At 50.7% G+C, this 15,921-nt stretch overlaps 14 non-coding genes across 14 annotated transcripts; all 14 read left to right on the plus strand.

Moving 5' to 3' along the window:
• The first annotated feature begins 13 nt into the window (after positions 1-13).
• On the plus strand, positions 14-132 carry LOC126318982 (5S ribosomal RNA). Its single transcript, XR_007557676.1, has one exon. It is a non-coding gene; the product is annotated as a 5S ribosomal RNA (ribosomal RNA).
• A 1,086-nt stretch (positions 133-1,218) lies between these two features.
• On the plus strand, positions 1,219-1,337 carry LOC126318983 (5S ribosomal RNA). Its single transcript, XR_007557677.1, has one exon. It is a non-coding gene; the product is annotated as a 5S ribosomal RNA (ribosomal RNA).
• Positions 1,338-2,423: 1,086 nt separating this feature from the next.
• LOC126318984 (5S ribosomal RNA) lies at positions 2,424-2,542 on the plus strand. The gene has a single exon (XR_007557678.1). It is a non-coding gene; the product is annotated as a 5S ribosomal RNA (ribosomal RNA).
• Positions 2,543-3,628: 1,086 nt separating this feature from the next.
• Positions 3,629-3,747, plus strand: LOC126318987 (5S ribosomal RNA). Its single transcript, XR_007557680.1, has one exon. It is a non-coding gene; the product is annotated as a 5S ribosomal RNA (ribosomal RNA).
• A 1,086-nt stretch (positions 3,748-4,833) lies between these two features.
• LOC126318988 (5S ribosomal RNA) lies at positions 4,834-4,952 on the plus strand. The gene has a single exon (XR_007557681.1). It is a non-coding gene; the product is annotated as a 5S ribosomal RNA (ribosomal RNA).
• A 1,086-nt stretch (positions 4,953-6,038) lies between these two features.
• Positions 6,039-6,157, plus strand: LOC126318989 (5S ribosomal RNA). Its single transcript, XR_007557682.1, has one exon. It is a non-coding gene; the product is annotated as a 5S ribosomal RNA (ribosomal RNA).
• A 1,086-nt stretch (positions 6,158-7,243) lies between these two features.
• LOC126318990 (5S ribosomal RNA) lies at positions 7,244-7,362 on the plus strand. The gene has a single exon (XR_007557683.1). It is a non-coding gene; the product is annotated as a 5S ribosomal RNA (ribosomal RNA).
• Positions 7,363-8,448: 1,086 nt separating this feature from the next.
• LOC126318960 (5S ribosomal RNA) lies at positions 8,449-8,567 on the plus strand. The gene has a single exon (XR_007557658.1). It is a non-coding gene; the product is annotated as a 5S ribosomal RNA (ribosomal RNA).
• A 1,086-nt stretch (positions 8,568-9,653) lies between these two features.
• On the plus strand, positions 9,654-9,772 carry LOC126318991 (5S ribosomal RNA). Its single transcript, XR_007557684.1, has one exon. It is a non-coding gene; the product is annotated as a 5S ribosomal RNA (ribosomal RNA).
• A 1,086-nt stretch (positions 9,773-10,858) lies between these two features.
• LOC126318992 (5S ribosomal RNA) lies at positions 10,859-10,977 on the plus strand. The gene has a single exon (XR_007557685.1). It is a non-coding gene; the product is annotated as a 5S ribosomal RNA (ribosomal RNA).
• Positions 10,978-12,063: 1,086 nt separating this feature from the next.
• LOC126318993 (5S ribosomal RNA) lies at positions 12,064-12,182 on the plus strand. The gene has a single exon (XR_007557686.1). It is a non-coding gene; the product is annotated as a 5S ribosomal RNA (ribosomal RNA).
• Positions 12,183-13,268: 1,086 nt separating this feature from the next.
• On the plus strand, positions 13,269-13,387 carry LOC126318994 (5S ribosomal RNA). Its single transcript, XR_007557687.1, has one exon. It is a non-coding gene; the product is annotated as a 5S ribosomal RNA (ribosomal RNA).
• A 1,086-nt stretch (positions 13,388-14,473) lies between these two features.
• LOC126318995 (5S ribosomal RNA) lies at positions 14,474-14,592 on the plus strand. The gene has a single exon (XR_007557688.1). It is a non-coding gene; the product is annotated as a 5S ribosomal RNA (ribosomal RNA).
• Positions 14,593-15,678: 1,086 nt separating this feature from the next.
• LOC126318996 (5S ribosomal RNA) lies at positions 15,679-15,797 on the plus strand. The gene has a single exon (XR_007557689.1). It is a non-coding gene; the product is annotated as a 5S ribosomal RNA (ribosomal RNA).
• The last annotated feature ends 124 nt before the right edge of the window (positions 15,798-15,921 follow it).

Here is a 15,921-nt window from a genome sequence, read left to right on the forward strand (position 1 = left end):
ACAGTATAAGGACGCCAACGGCCATACCATGTTGAATACACCGGTTCTCGTCCGATCACCGAAGTTAAGCAACATCGGGCCCGGTTAGTACTTGGATGGGTGACCGCCTGGGAACACCGGGTGCTGTTGGCTCTCTCTCTTCTTTTAAATTTCATGTCACTACACCTGGCAGCCCTCTTTTCATACTAACTCTCAGGTGCGACAAAGATGCTCCCACAAGCATTTTAAACTACTGTATTAAACGTAAGATGCGAAATTACAGTAATGAACTCAGTTTGAGCAAGAATGCGCGAAGGAAGGGTGGTAGGAACTCCTTGAAAGTAACGAAACACTGCGAATCGACAGATGTGCACTTGAAATGCGTCAGAGCCTACTGTTTTGTAGGAGCGCTAAATTCCAAAAAACTAAATAATTAAATAAAAAACTAAAAAAACAGAAAATCAACTGTTCTGGTACGATCACCGACGATAAGCAACATCGTTAGTATTCGGATCGGTGACCGCCTGGGTACTCTGGAAAAGAGGGCTGGCAGGGGTAGCCAAAAAATGAAGTCAGACAAAGTGTCTCTAGAAATAACAAGAGTATGACACGACAGGACTGTTCTGAAATACGCCAGGGCTTATAGTTTTGTAGCAGTGTACAAATGCAAATTTGTAAACAAAAATTTATCTTTCGCCGCTAGAAGAAATGGATGCTTTGTCGAACCGCCTGTGTCTTGTGTCCGTGTTTTCGCACCTTTCCACGGCATTGCACGGAACAGCACTGCTCTAGTAGCTCCGAACGGCCGCACACGGCGCCTCGCACACGCCGGTCAGTCCGGCGCCAGTCTCGCAGTTGTTTCTCGTGCTTGTGCTGTCATATGGACCACGACCCGAGCGGCAGCGAGCGGCAGTCGAGCAAAGTCGGGACAAGTCGGGACGGAAGGGGACAGCCGAGAATGCACCATGCGAATTACGCAAATATCTGGAAGCGCGACGCGTGTCAGGCAGGTGAGAACGCTTCCCTCGGTCCAGCAGGACACTGACACACCCCGCGCAGTCCACCCGCCGCCCGGCCGCGCGCAAGACCTGCGCTGGTTGACAATAACAAGGTGCGTCTCCCGCGAGTGTCGAGGAGGAAGGACGTGCTTTGCGTCAAATGTGCCACCGAAAATGGCGATTGCGTGTGTTGGAAGGAGAGGCGAAGCATTCTTCTGCCGTGCAGCTACAGTATAAGGACGCCAACGGCCATACCATGTTGAATACACCGGTTCTCGTCCGATCACCGAAGTTAAGCAACATCGGGCCCGGTTAGTACTTGGATGGGTGACCGCCTGGGAACACCGGGTGCTGTTGGCTCTCTCTCTTCTTTTAAATTTCATGTCACTACACCTGGCAGCCCTCTTTTCATACTAACTCTCAGGTGCGACAAAGATGCTCCCACAAGCATTTTAAACTACTGTATTAAACGTAAGATGCGAAATTACAGTAATGAACTCAGTTTGAGCAAGAATGCGCGAAGGAAGGGTGGTAGGAACTCCTTGAAAGTAACGAAACACTGCGAATCGACAGATGTGCACTTGAAATGCGTCAGAGCCTACTGTTTTGTAGGAGCGCTAAATTCCAAAAAACTAAATAATTAAATAAAAAACTAAAAAAACAGAAAATCAACTGTTCTGGTACGATCACCGACGATAAGCAACATCGTTAGTATTCGGATCGGTGACCGCCTGGGTACTCTGGAAAAGAGGGCTGGCAGGGGTAGCCAAAAAATGAAGTCAGACAAAGTGTCTCTAGAAATAACAAGAGTATGACACGACAGGACTGTTCTGAAATACGCCAGGGCTTATAGTTTTGTAGCAGTGTACAAATGCAAATTTGTAAACAAAAATTTATCTTTCGCCGCTAGAAGAAATGGATGCTTTGTCGAACCGCCTGTGTCTTGTGTCCGTGTTTTCGCACCTTTCCACGGCATTGCACGGAACAGCACTGCTCTAGTAGCTCCGAACGGCCGCACACGGCGCCTCGCACACGCCGGTCAGTCCGGCGCCAGTCTCGCAGTTGTTTCTCGTGCTTGTGCTGTCATATGGACCACGACCCGAGCGGCAGCGAGCGGCAGTCGAGCAAAGTCGGGACAAGTCGGGACGGAAGGGGACAGCCGAGAATGCACCATGCGAATTACGCAAATATCTGGAAGCGCGACGCGTGTCAGGCAGGTGAGAACGCTTCCCTCGGTCCAGCAGGACACTGACACACCCCGCGCAGTCCACCCGCCGCCCGGCCGCGCGCAAGACCTGCGCTGGTTGACAATAACAAGGTGCGTCTCCCGCGAGTGTCGAGGAGGAAGGACGTGCTTTGCGTCAAATGTGCCACCGAAAATGGCGATTGCGTGTGTTGGAAGGAGAGGCGAAGCATTCTTCTGCCGTGCAGCTACAGTATAAGGACGCCAACGGCCATACCATGTTGAATACACCGGTTCTCGTCCGATCACCGAAGTTAAGCAACATCGGGCCCGGTTAGTACTTGGATGGGTGACCGCCTGGGAACACCGGGTGCTGTTGGCTCTCTCTCTTCTTTTAAATTTCATGTCACTACACCTGGCAGCCCTCTTTTCATACTAACTCTCAGGTGCGACAAAGATGCTCCCACAAGCATTTTAAACTACTGTATTAAACGTAAGATGCGAAATTACAGTAATGAACTCAGTTTGAGCAAGAATGCGCGAAGGAAGGGTGGTAGGAACTCCTTGAAAGTAACGAAACACTGCGAATCGACAGATGTGCACTTGAAATGCGTCAGAGCCTACTGTTTTGTAGGAGCGCTAAATTCCAAAAAACTAAATAATTAAATAAAAAACTAAAAAAACAGAAAATCAACTGTTCTGGTACGATCACCGACGATAAGCAACATCGTTAGTATTCGGATCGGTGACCGCCTGGGTACTCTGGAAAAGAGGGCTGGCAGGGGTAGCCAAAAAATGAAGTCAGACAAAGTGTCTCTAGAAATAACAAGAGTATGACACGACAGGACTGTTCTGAAATACGCCAGGGCTTATAGTTTTGTAGCAGTGTACAAATGCAAATTTGTAAACAAAAATTTATCTTTCGCCGCTAGAAGAAATGGATGCTTTGTCGAACCGCCTGTGTCTTGTGTCCGTGTTTTCGCACCTTTCCACGGCATTGCACGGAACAGCACTGCTCTAGTAGCTCCGAACGGCCGCACACGGCGCCTCGCACACGCCGGTCAGTCCGGCGCCAGTCTCGCAGTTGTTTCTCGTGCTTGTGCTGTCATATGGACCACGACCCGAGCGGCAGCGAGCGGCAGTCGAGCAAAGTCGGGACAAGTCGGGACGGAAGGGGACAGCCGAGAATGCACCATGCGAATTACGCAAATATCTGGAAGCGCGACGCGTGTCAGGCAGGTGAGAACGCTTCCCTCGGTCCAGCAGGACACTGACACACCCCGCGCAGTCCACCCGCCGCCCGGCCGCGCGCAAGACCTGCGCTGGTTGACAATAACAAGGTGCGTCTCCCGCGAGTGTCGAGGAGGAAGGACGTGCTTTGCGTCAAATGTGCCACCGAAAATGGCGATTGCGTGTGTTGGAAGGAGAGGCGAAGCATTCTTCTGCCGTGCAGCTACAGTATAAGGACGCCAACGGCCATACCATGTTGAATACACCGGTTCTCGTCCGATCACCGAAGTTAAGCAACATCGGGCCCGGTTAGTACTTGGATGGGTGACCGCCTGGGAACACCGGGTGCTGTTGGCTCTCTCTCTTCTTTTAAATTTCATGTCACTACACCTGGCAGCCCTCTTTTCATACTAACTCTCAGGTGCGACAAAGATGCTCCCACAAGCATTTTAAACTACTGTATTAAACGTAAGATGCGAAATTACAGTAATGAACTCAGTTTGAGCAAGAATGCGCGAAGGAAGGGTGGTAGGAACTCCTTGAAAGTAACGAAACACTGCGAATCGACAGATGTGCACTTGAAATGCGTCAGAGCCTACTGTTTTGTAGGAGCGCTAAATTCCAAAAAACTAAATAATTAAATAAAAAACTAAAAAAACAGAAAATCAACTGTTCTGGTACGATCACCGACGATAAGCAACATCGTTAGTATTCGGATCGGTGACCGCCTGGGTACTCTGGAAAAGAGGGCTGGCAGGGGTAGCCAAAAAATGAAGTCAGACAAAGTGTCTCTAGAAATAACAAGAGTATGACACGACAGGACTGTTCTGAAATACGCCAGGGCTTATAGTTTTGTAGCAGTGTACAAATGCAAATTTGTAAACAAAAATTTATCTTTCGCCGCTAGAAGAAATGGATGCTTTGTCGAACCGCCTGTGTCTTGTGTCCGTGTTTTCGCACCTTTCCACGGCATTGCACGGAACAGCACTGCTCTAGTAGCTCCGAACGGCCGCACACGGCGCCTCGCACACGCCGGTCAGTCCGGCGCCAGTCTCGCAGTTGTTTCTCGTGCTTGTGCTGTCATATGGACCACGACCCGAGCGGCAGCGAGCGGCAGTCGAGCAAAGTCGGGACAAGTCGGGACGGAAGGGGACAGCCGAGAATGCACCATGCGAATTACGCAAATATCTGGAAGCGCGACGCGTGTCAGGCAGGTGAGAACGCTTCCCTCGGTCCAGCAGGACACTGACACACCCCGCGCAGTCCACCCGCCGCCCGGCCGCGCGCAAGACCTGCGCTGGTTGACAATAACAAGGTGCGTCTCCCGCGAGTGTCGAGGAGGAAGGACGTGCTTTGCGTCAAATGTGCCACCGAAAATGGCGATTGCGTGTGTTGGAAGGAGAGGCGAAGCATTCTTCTGCCGTGCAGCTACAGTATAAGGACGCCAACGGCCATACCATGTTGAATACACCGGTTCTCGTCCGATCACCGAAGTTAAGCAACATCGGGCCCGGTTAGTACTTGGATGGGTGACCGCCTGGGAACACCGGGTGCTGTTGGCTCTCTCTCTTCTTTTAAATTTCATGTCACTACACCTGGCAGCCCTCTTTTCATACTAACTCTCAGGTGCGACAAAGATGCTCCCACAAGCATTTTAAACTACTGTATTAAACGTAAGATGCGAAATTACAGTAATGAACTCAGTTTGAGCAAGAATGCGCGAAGGAAGGGTGGTAGGAACTCCTTGAAAGTAACGAAACACTGCGAATCGACAGATGTGCACTTGAAATGCGTCAGAGCCTACTGTTTTGTAGGAGCGCTAAATTCCAAAAAACTAAATAATTAAATAAAAAACTAAAAAAACAGAAAATCAACTGTTCTGGTACGATCACCGACGATAAGCAACATCGTTAGTATTCGGATCGGTGACCGCCTGGGTACTCTGGAAAAGAGGGCTGGCAGGGGTAGCCAAAAAATGAAGTCAGACAAAGTGTCTCTAGAAATAACAAGAGTATGACACGACAGGACTGTTCTGAAATACGCCAGGGCTTATAGTTTTGTAGCAGTGTACAAATGCAAATTTGTAAACAAAAATTTATCTTTCGCCGCTAGAAGAAATGGATGCTTTGTCGAACCGCCTGTGTCTTGTGTCCGTGTTTTCGCACCTTTCCACGGCATTGCACGGAACAGCACTGCTCTAGTAGCTCCGAACGGCCGCACACGGCGCCTCGCACACGCCGGTCAGTCCGGCGCCAGTCTCGCAGTTGTTTGTCGTGCTTGTGCTGTCATATGGACCACGACCCGAGCGGCAGCGAGCGGCAGTCGAGCAAAGTCGGGACAAGTCGGGACGGAAGGGGACAGCCGAGAATGCACCATGCGAATTACGCAAATATCTGGAAGCGCGACGCGTGTCAGGCAGGTGAGAACGCTTCCCTCGGTCCAGCAGGACACTGACACACCCCGCGCAGTCCACCCGCCGCCCGGCCGCGCGCAAGACCTGCGCTGGTTGACAATAACAAGGTGCGTCTCCCGCGAGTGTCGAGGAGGAAGGACGTGCTTTGCGTCAAATGTGCCACCGAAAATGGCGATTGCGTGTGTTGGAAGGAGAGGCGAAGCATTCTTCTGCCGTGCAGCTACAGTATAAGGACGCCAACGGCCATACCATGTTGAATACACCGGTTCTCGTCCGATCACCGAAGTTAAGCAACATCGGGCCCGGTTAGTACTTGGATGGGTGACCGCCTGGGAACACCGGGTGCTGTTGGCTCTCTCTCTTCTTTTAAATTTCATGTCACTACACCTGGCAGCCCTCTTTTCATACTAACTCTCAGGTGCGACAAAGATGCTCCCACAAGCATTTTAAACTACTGTATTAAACGTAAGATGCGAAATTACAGTAATGAACTCAGTTTGAGCAAGAATGCGCGAAGGAAGGGTGGTAGGAACTCCTTGAAAGTAACGAAACACTGCGAATCGACAGATGTGCACTTGAAATGCGTCAGAGCCTACTGTTTTGTAGGAGCGCTAAATTCCAAAAAACTAAATAATTAAATAAAAAACTAAAAAAACAGAAAATCAACTGTTCTGGTACGATCACCGACGATAAGCAACATCGTTAGTATTCGGATCGGTGACCGCCTGGGTACTCTGGAAAAGAGGGCTGGCAGGGGTAGCCAAAAAATGAAGTCAGACAAAGTGTCTCTAGAAATAACAAGAGTATGACACGACAGGACTGTTCTGAAATACGCCAGGGCTTATAGTTTTGTAGCAGTGTACAAATGCAAATTTGTAAACAAAAATTTATCTTTCGCCGCTAGAAGAAATGGATGCTTTGTCGAACCGCCTGTGTCTTGTGTCCGTGTTTTCGCACCTTTCCACGGCATTGCACGGAACAGCACTGCTCTAGTAGCTCCGAACGGCCGCACACGGCGCCTCGCACACGCCGGTCAGTCCGGCGCCAGTCTCGCAGTTGTTTCTCGTGCTTGTGCTGTCATATGGACCACGACCCGAGCGGCAGCGAGCGGCAGTCGAGCAAAGTCGGGACAAGTCGGGACGGAAGGGGACAGCCGAGAATGCACCATGCGAATTACGCAAATATCTGGAAGCGCGACGCGTGTCAGGCAGGTGAGAACGCTTCCCTCGGTCCAGCAGGACACTGACACACCCCGCGCAGTCCACCCGCCGCCCGGCCGCGCGCAAGACCTGCGCTGGTTGACAATAACAAGGTGCGTCTCCCGCGAGTGTCGAGGAGGAAGGACGTGCTTTGCGTCAAATGTGCCACCGAAAATGGCGATTGCGTGTGTTGGAAGGAGAGGCGAAGCATTCTTCTGCCGTGCAGCTACAGTATAAGGACGCCAACGGCCATACCATGTTGAATACACCGGTTCTCGTCCGATCACCGAAGTTAAGCAACATCGGGCCCGGTTAGTACTTGGATGGGTGACCGCCTGGGAACACCGGGTGCTGTTGGCTCTCTCTCTTCTTTTAAATTTCATGTCACTACACCTGGCAGCCCTCTTTTCATACTAACTCTCAGGTGCGACAAAGATGCTCCCACAAGCATTTTAAACTACTGTATTAAACGTAAGATGCGAAATTACAGTAATGAACTCAGTTTGAGCAAGAATGCGCGAAGGAAGGGTGGTAGGAACTCCTTGAAAGTAACGAAACACTGCGAATCGACAGATGTGCACTTGAAATGCGTCAGAGCCTACTGTTTTGTAGGAGCGCTAAATTCCAAAAAACTAAATAATTAAATAAAAAACTAAAAAAACAGAAAATCAACTGTTCTGGTACGATCACCGACGATAAGCAACATCGTTAGTATTCGGATCGGTGACCGCCTGGGTACTCTGGAAAAGAGGGCTGGCAGGGGTAGCCAAAAAATGAAGTCAGACAAAGTGTCTCTAGAAATAACAAGAGTATGACACGACAGGACTGTTCTGAAATACGCCAGGGCTTATAGTTTTGTAGCAGTGTACAAATGCAAATTTGTAAACAAAAATTTATCTTTCGCCGCTAGAAGAAATGGATGCTTTGTCGAACCGCCTGTGTCTTGTGTCCGTGTTTTCGCACCTTTCCACGGCATTGCACGGAACAGCACTGCTCTAGTAGCTCCGAACGGCCGCACACGGCGCCTCGCACACGCCGGTCAGTCCGGCGCCAGTCTCGCAGTTGTTTCTCGTGCTTGTGCTGTCATATGGACCACGACCCGAGCGGCAGCGAGCGGCAGTCGAGCAAAGTCGGGACAAGTCGGGACGGAAGGGGACAGCCGAGAATGCACCATGCGAATTACGCAAATATCTGGAAGCGCGACGCGTGTCAGGCAGGTGAGAACGCTTCCCTCGGTCCAGCAGGACACTGACACACCCCGCGCAGTCCACCCGCCGCCCGGCCGCGCGCAAGACCTGCGCTGGTTGACAATAACAAGGTGCGTCTCCCGCGAGTGTCGAGGAGGAAGGACGTGCTTTGCGTCAAATGTGCCACCGAAAATGGCGATTGCGTGTGTTGGAAGGAGAGGCGAAGCATTCTTCTGCCGTGCAGCTACAGTATAAGGACGCCAACGGCCATACCATGTTGAATACACCGGTTCTCGTCCGATCACCGAAGTTAAGCAACATCGGGCCCGGTTAGTACTTGGAAGGGTGACCGCCTGGGAACACCGGGTGCTGTTGGCTCTCTCTCTTCTTTTAAATTTCATGTCACTACACCTGGCAGCCCTCTTTTCATACTAACTCTCAGGTGCGACAAAGATGCTCCCACAAGCATTTTAAACTACTGTATTAAACGTAAGATGCGAAATTACAGTAATGAACTCAGTTTGAGCAAGAATGCGCGAAGGAAGGGTGGTAGGAACTCCTTGAAAGTAACGAAACACTGCGAATCGACAGATGTGCACTTGAAATGCGTCAGAGCCTACTGTTTTGTAGGAGCGCTAAATTCCAAAAAACTAAATAATTAAATAAAAAACTAAAAAAACAGAAAATCAACTGTTCTGGTACGATCACCGACGATAAGCAACATCGTTAGTATTCGGATCGGTGACCGCCTGGGTACTCTGGAAAAGAGGGCTGGCAGGGGTAGCCAAAAAATGAAGTCAGACAAAGTGTCTCTAGAAATAACAAGAGTATGACACGACAGGACTGTTCTGAAATACGCCAGGGCTTATAGTTTTGTAGCAGTGTACAAATGCAAATTTGTAAACAAAAATTTATCTTTCGCCGCTAGAAGAAATGGATGCTTTGTCGAACCGCCTGTGTCTTGTGTCCGTGTTTTCGCACCTTTCCACGGCATTGCACGGAACAGCACTGCTCTAGTAGCTCCGAACGGCCGCACACGGCGCCTCGCACACGCCGGTCAGTCCGGCGCCAGTCTCGCAGTTGTTTCTCGTGCTTGTGCTGTCATATGGACCACGACCCGAGCGGCAGCGAGCGGCAGTCGAGCAAAGTCGGGACAAGTCGGGACGGAAGGGGACAGCCGAGAATGCACCATGCGAATTACGCAAATATCTGGAAGCGCGACGCGTGTCAGGCAGGTGAGAACGCTTCCCTCGGTCCAGCAGGACACTGACACACCCCGCGCAGTCCACCCGCCGCCCGGCCGCGCGCAAGACCTGCGCTGGTTGACAATAACAAGGTGCGTCTCCCGCGAGTGTCGAGGAGGAAGGACGTGCTTTGCGTCAAATGTGCCACCGAAAATGGCGATTGCGTGTGTTGGAAGGAGAGGCGAAGCATTCTTCTGCCGTGCAGCTACAGTATAAGGACGCCAACGGCCATACCATGTTGAATACACCGGTTCTCGTCCGATCACCGAAGTTAAGCAACATCGGGCCCGGTTAGTACTTGGATGGGTGACCGCCTGGGAACACCGGGTGCTGTTGGCTCTCTCTCTTCTTTTAAATTTCATGTCACTACACCTGGCAGCCCTCTTTTCATACTAACTCTCAGGTGCGACAAAGATGCTCCCACAAGCATTTTAAACTACTGTATTAAACGTAAGATGCGAAATTACAGTAATGAACTCAGTTTGAGCAAGAATGCGCGAAGGAAGGGTGGTAGGAACTCCTTGAAAGTAACGAAACACTGCGAATCGACAGATGTGCACTTGAAATGCGTCAGAGCCTACTGTTTTGTAGGAGCGCTAAATTCCAAAAAACTAAATAATTAAATAAAAAACTAAAAAAACAGAAAATCAACTGTTCTGGTACGATCACCGACGATAAGCAACATCGTTAGTATTCGGATCGGTGACCGCCTGGGTACTCTGGAAAAGAGGGCTGGCAGGGGTAGCCAAAAAATGAAGTCAGACAAAGTGTCTCTAGAAATAACAAGAGTATGACACGACAGGACTGTTCTGAAATACGCCAGGGCTTATAGTTTTGTAGCAGTGTACAAATGCAAATTTGTAAACAAAAATTTATCTTTCGCCGCTAGAAGAAATGGATGCTTTGTCGAACCGCCTGTGTCTTGTGTCCGTGTTTTCGCACCTTTCCACGGCATTGCACGGAACAGCACTGCTCTAGTAGCTCCGAACGGCCGCACACGGCGCCTCGCACACGCCGGTCAGTCCGGCGCCAGTCTCGCAGTTGTTTCTCGTGCTTGTGCTGTCATATGGACCACGACCCGAGCGGCAGCGAGCGGCAGTCGAGCAAAGTCGGGACAAGTCGGGACGGAAGGGGACAGCCGAGAATGCACCATGCGAATTACGCAAATATCTGGAAGCGCGACGCGTGTCAGGCAGGTGAGAACGCTTCCCTCGGTCCAGCAGGACACTGACACACCCCGCGCAGTCCACCCGCCGCCCGGCCGCGCGCAAGACCTGCGCTGGTTGACAATAACAAGGTGCGTCTCCCGCGAGTGTCGAGGAGGAAGGACGTGCTTTGCGTCAAATGTGCCACCGAAAATGGCGATTGCGTGTGTTGGAAGGAGAGGCGAAGCATTCTTCTGCCGTGCAGCTACAGTATAAGGACGCCAACGGCCATACCATGTTGAATACACCGGTTCTCGTCCGATCACCGAAGTTAAGCAACATCGGGCCCGGTTAGTACTTGGATGGGTGACCGCCTGGGAACACCGGGTGCTGTTGGCTCTCTCTCTTCTTTTACATTTCATGTCACTACACCTGGCAGCCCTCTTTTCATACTAACTCTCAGGTGCGACAAAGATGCTCCCACAAGCATTTTAAACTACTGTATTAAACGTAAGATGCGAAATTACAGTAATGAACTCAGTTTGAGCAAGAATGCGCGAAGGAAGGGTGGTAGGAACTCCTTGAAAGTAACGAAACACTGCGAATCGACAGATGTGCACTTGAAATGCGTCAGAGCCTACTGTTTTGTAGGAGCGCTAAATTCCAAAAAACTAAATAATTAAATAAAAAACTAAAAAAACAGAAAATCAACTGTTCTGGTACGATCACCGACGATAAGCAACATCGTTAGTATTCGGATCGGTGACCGCCTGGGTACTCTGGAAAAGAGGGCTGGCAGGGGTAGCCAAAAAATGAAGTCAGACAAAGTGTCTCTAGAAATAACAAGAGTATGACACGACAGGACTGTTCTGAAATACGCCAGGGCTTATAGTTTTGTAGCAGTGTACAAATGCAAATTTGTAAACAAAAATTTATCTTTCGCCGCTAGAAGAAATGGATGCTTTGTCGAACCGCCTGTGTCTTGTGTCCGTGTTTTCGCACCTTTCCACGGCATTGCACGGAACAGCACTGCTCTAGTAGCTCCGAACGGCCGCACACGGCGCCTCGCACACGCCGGTCAGTCCGGCGCCAGTCTCGCAGTTGTTTGTCGTGCTTGTGCTGTCATATGGACCACGACCCGAGCGGCAGCGAGCGGCAGTCGAGCAAAGTCGGGACAAGTCGGGACGGAAGGGGACAGCCGAGAATGCACCATGCGAATTACGCAAATATCTGGAAGCGCGACGCGTGTCAGGCAGGTGAGAACGCTTCCCTCGGTCCAGCAGGACACTGACACACCCCGCGCAGTCCACCCGCCGCCCGGCCGCGCGCAAGACCTGCGCTGGTTGACAATAACAAGGTGCGTCTCCCGCGAGTGTCGAGGAGGAAGGACGTGCTTTGCGTCAAATGTGCCACCGAAAATGGCGATTGCGTGTGTTGGAAGGAGAGGCGAAGCATTCTTCTGCCGTGCAGCTACAGTATAAGGACGCCAACGGCCATACCATGTTGAATACACCGGTTCTCGTCCGATCACCGAAGTTAAGCAACATCGGGCCCGGTTAGTACTTGGATGGGTGACCGCCTGGGAACACCGGGTGCTGTTGGCTCTCTCTCTTCTTTTAAATTTCATGTCACTACACCTGGCAGCCCTCTTTTCATACTAACTCTCAGGTGCGACAAAGATGCTCCCACAAGCATTTTAAACTACTGTATTAAACGTAAGATGCGAAATTACAGTAATGAACTCAGTTTGAGCAAGAATGCGCGAAGGAAGGGTGGTAGGAACTCCTTGAAAGTAACGAAACACTGCGAATCGACAGATGTGCACTTGAAATGCGTCAGAGCCTACTGTTTTGTAGGAGCGCTAAATTCCAAAAAACTAAATAATTAAATAAAAAACTAAAAAAACAGAAAATCAACTGTTCTGGTACGATCACCGACGATAAGCAACATCGTTAGTATTCGGATCGGTGACCGCCTGGGTACTCTGGAAAAGAGGGCTGGCAGGGGTAGCCAAAAAATGAAGTCAGACAAAGTGTCTCTAGAAATAACAAGAGTATGACACGACAGGACTGTTCTGAAATACGCCAGGGCTTATAGTTTTGTAGCAGTGTACAAATGCAAATTTGTAAACAAAAATTTATCTTTCGCCGCTAGAAGAAATGGATGCTTTGTCGAACCGCCTGTGTCTTGTGTCCATGTTTTCGCACCTTTCCACGGCATTGCACGGAACAGCACTGCTCTAGTAGCTCCGAACGGCCGCACACGGCGCCTCGCACACGCCGGTCAGTCCGGCGCCAGTCTCGCAGTTGTTTCTCGTGCTTGTGCTGTCATATGGACCACGACCCGAGCGGCAGCGAGCGGCAGTCGAGCAAAGTCGGGACAAGTCGGGACGGAAGGGGACAGCCGAGAATGCACCATGCGAATTACGCAAATATCTGGAAGCGCGACGCGTGTCAGGCAGGTGAGAACGCTTCCCTCGGTCCAGCAGGACACTGACACACCCCGCGCAGTCCACCCGCCGCCCGGCCGCGCGCAAGACCTGCGCTGGTTGACAATAACAAGGTGCGTCTCCCGCGAGTGTCGAGGAGGAAGGACGTGCTTTGCGTCAAATGTGCCACCGAAAATGGCGATTGCGTGTGTTGGAAGGAGAGGCGAAGCATTCTTCTGCCGTGCAGCTACAGTATAAGGACGCCAACGGCCATACCATGTTGAATACACCGGTTCTCGTCCGATCACCGAAGTTAAGCAACATCGGGCCCGGTTAGTACTTGGATGGGTGACCGCCTGGGAACACCGGGTGCTGTTGGCTCTCTCTCTTCTTTTAAATTTCATGTCACTACACCTGGCAGCCCTCTTTTCATACTAACTCTCAGGTGCGACAAAGATGCTCCCACAAGCATTTTAAACTACTGTATTAAACGTAAGATGCGAAATTACAGTAATGAACTCAGTTTGAGCAAGAATGCGCGAAGGAAGGGTGGTAGGAACTCCTTGAAAGTAACGAAACACTGCGAATCGACAGATGTGCACTTGAAATGCGTCAGAGCCTACTGTTTTGTAGGAGCGCTAAATTCCAAAAAACTAAATAATTAAATAAAAAACTAAAAAAACAGAAAATCAACTGTTCTGGTACGATCACCGACGATAAGCAACATCGTTAGTATTCGGATCGGTGACCGCCTGGGTACTCTGGAAAAGAGGGCTGGCAGGGGTAGCCAAAAAATGAAGTCAGACAAAGTGTCTCTAGAAATAACAAGAGTATGACACGACAGGACTGTTCTGAAATACGCCAGGGCTTATAGTTTTGTAGCAGTGTACAAATGCAAATTTGTAAACAAAAATTTATCTTTCGCCGCTAGAAGAAATGGATGCTTTGTCGAACCGCCTGTGTCTTGTGTCCGTGTTTTCGCACCTTTCCACGGCATTGCACGGAACAGCACTGCTCTAGTAGCTCCGAACGGCCGCACACGGCGCCTCGCACACGCCGGTCAGTCCGGCGCCAGTCTCGCAGTTGTTTCTCGTGCTTGTGCTGTCATATGGACCACGACCCGAGCGGCAGCGAGCGGCAGTCGAGCAAAGTCGGGACAAGTCGGGACGGAAGGGGACAGCCGAGAATGCACCATGCGAATTACGCAAATATCTGGAAGCGCGACGCGTGTCAGGCAGGTGAGAACGCTTCCCTCGGTCCAGCAGGACACTGACACACCCCGCGCAGTCCACCCGCCGCCCGGCCGCGCGCAAGACCTGCGCTGGTTGACAATAACAAGGTGCGTCTCCCGCGAGTGTCGAGGAGGAAGGACGTGCTTTGCGTCAAATGTGCCACCGAAAATGGCGATTGCGTGTGTTGGAAGGAGAGGCGAAGCATTCTTCTGCCGTGCAGCTACAGTATAAGGACGCCAACGGCCATACCATGTTGAATACACCGGTTCTCGTCCGATCACCGAAGTTAAGCAACATCGGGCCCGGTTAGTACTTGGATGGGTGACCGCCTGGGAACACCGGGTGCTGTTGGCTCTCTCTCTTCTTTTACATTTCATGTCACTACACCTGGCAGCCCTCTTTTCATACTAACTCTCAGGTGCGACAAAGATGCTCCCACAAGCATTTTAAACTACTGTATTAAACGTAAGATGCGAAATTACAGTAATGAACTCAGTTTGAGCAAGAATGCGCGAAGGAAGGGTGGTAGGAACTCCTTGAAAGTAACGAAACACTGCGAATCGACAGATGTGCACTTGAAATGCGTCAGAGCCTACTGTTTTGTAGGAGCGCTAAATTCCAAAAAACTAAATAATTAAATAAAAAACTAAAAAAACAGAAAATCAACTGTTCTGGTACGATCACCGACGATAAGCAACATCGTTAGTATTCGGATCGGTGACCGCCTGGGTACTCTGGAAAAGAGGGCTGGCAGGGGTAGCCAAAAAATGAAGTCAGACAAAGTGTCTCTAGAAATAACAAGAGTATGACACGACAGGACTGTTCTGAAATACGCCAGGGCTTATAGTTTTGTAGCAGTGTACAAATGCAAATTTGTAAACAAAAATTTATCTTTCGCCGCTAGAAGAAATGGATGCTTTGTCGAACCGCCTGTGTCTTGTGTCCGTGTTTTCGCACCTTTCCACGGCATTGCACGGAACAGCACTGCTCTAGTAGCTCCGAACGGCCGCACACGGCGCCTCGCACACGCCGGTCAGTCCGGCGCCAGTCTCGCAGTTGTTTGTCGTGCTTGTGCTGTCATATGGACCACGACCCGAGCGGCAGCGAGCGGCAGTCGAGCAAAGTCGGGACAAGTCGGGACGGAAGGGGACAGCCGAGAATGCACCATGCGAATTACGCAAATATCTGGAAGCGCGACGCGTGTCAGGCAGGTGAGAACGCTTCCCTCGGTCCAGCAGGACACTGACACACCCCGCGCAGTCCACCCGCCGCCCGGCCGCGCGCAAGACCTGCGCTGGTTGACAATAACAAGGTGCGTCTCCCGCGAGTGTCGAGGAGGAAGGACGTGCTTTGCGTCAAATGTGCCACCGAAAATGGCGATTGCGTGTGTTGGAAGGAGAGGCGAAGCATTCTTCTGCCGTGCAGCTACAGTATAAGGACGCCAACGGCCATACCATGTTGAATACACCGGTTCTCGTCCGATCACCGAAGTTAAGCAACATCGGGCCCGGTTAGTACTTGGATGGGTGACCGCCTGGGAACACCGGGTGCTGTTGGCTCTCTCTCTTCTTTTAAATTTCATGTCACTACACCTGGCAGCCCTCTTTTCATACTAACTCTCAGGTGCGACAAAGATGCTCCCACAAGCATTTTAAACTACTGTATTAAACGTAAGATGCGAAA

The sequence above is a fragment of the Schistocerca gregaria genome, unplaced genomic scaffold (genome assembly GCF_023897955.1).
Source record: "Schistocerca gregaria isolate iqSchGreg1 unplaced genomic scaffold, iqSchGreg1.2 ptg000684l, whole genome shotgun sequence".
In the NCBI taxonomy this organism is placed as follows: domain Eukaryota; kingdom Metazoa; phylum Arthropoda; class Insecta; order Orthoptera; family Acrididae; genus Schistocerca; species Schistocerca gregaria.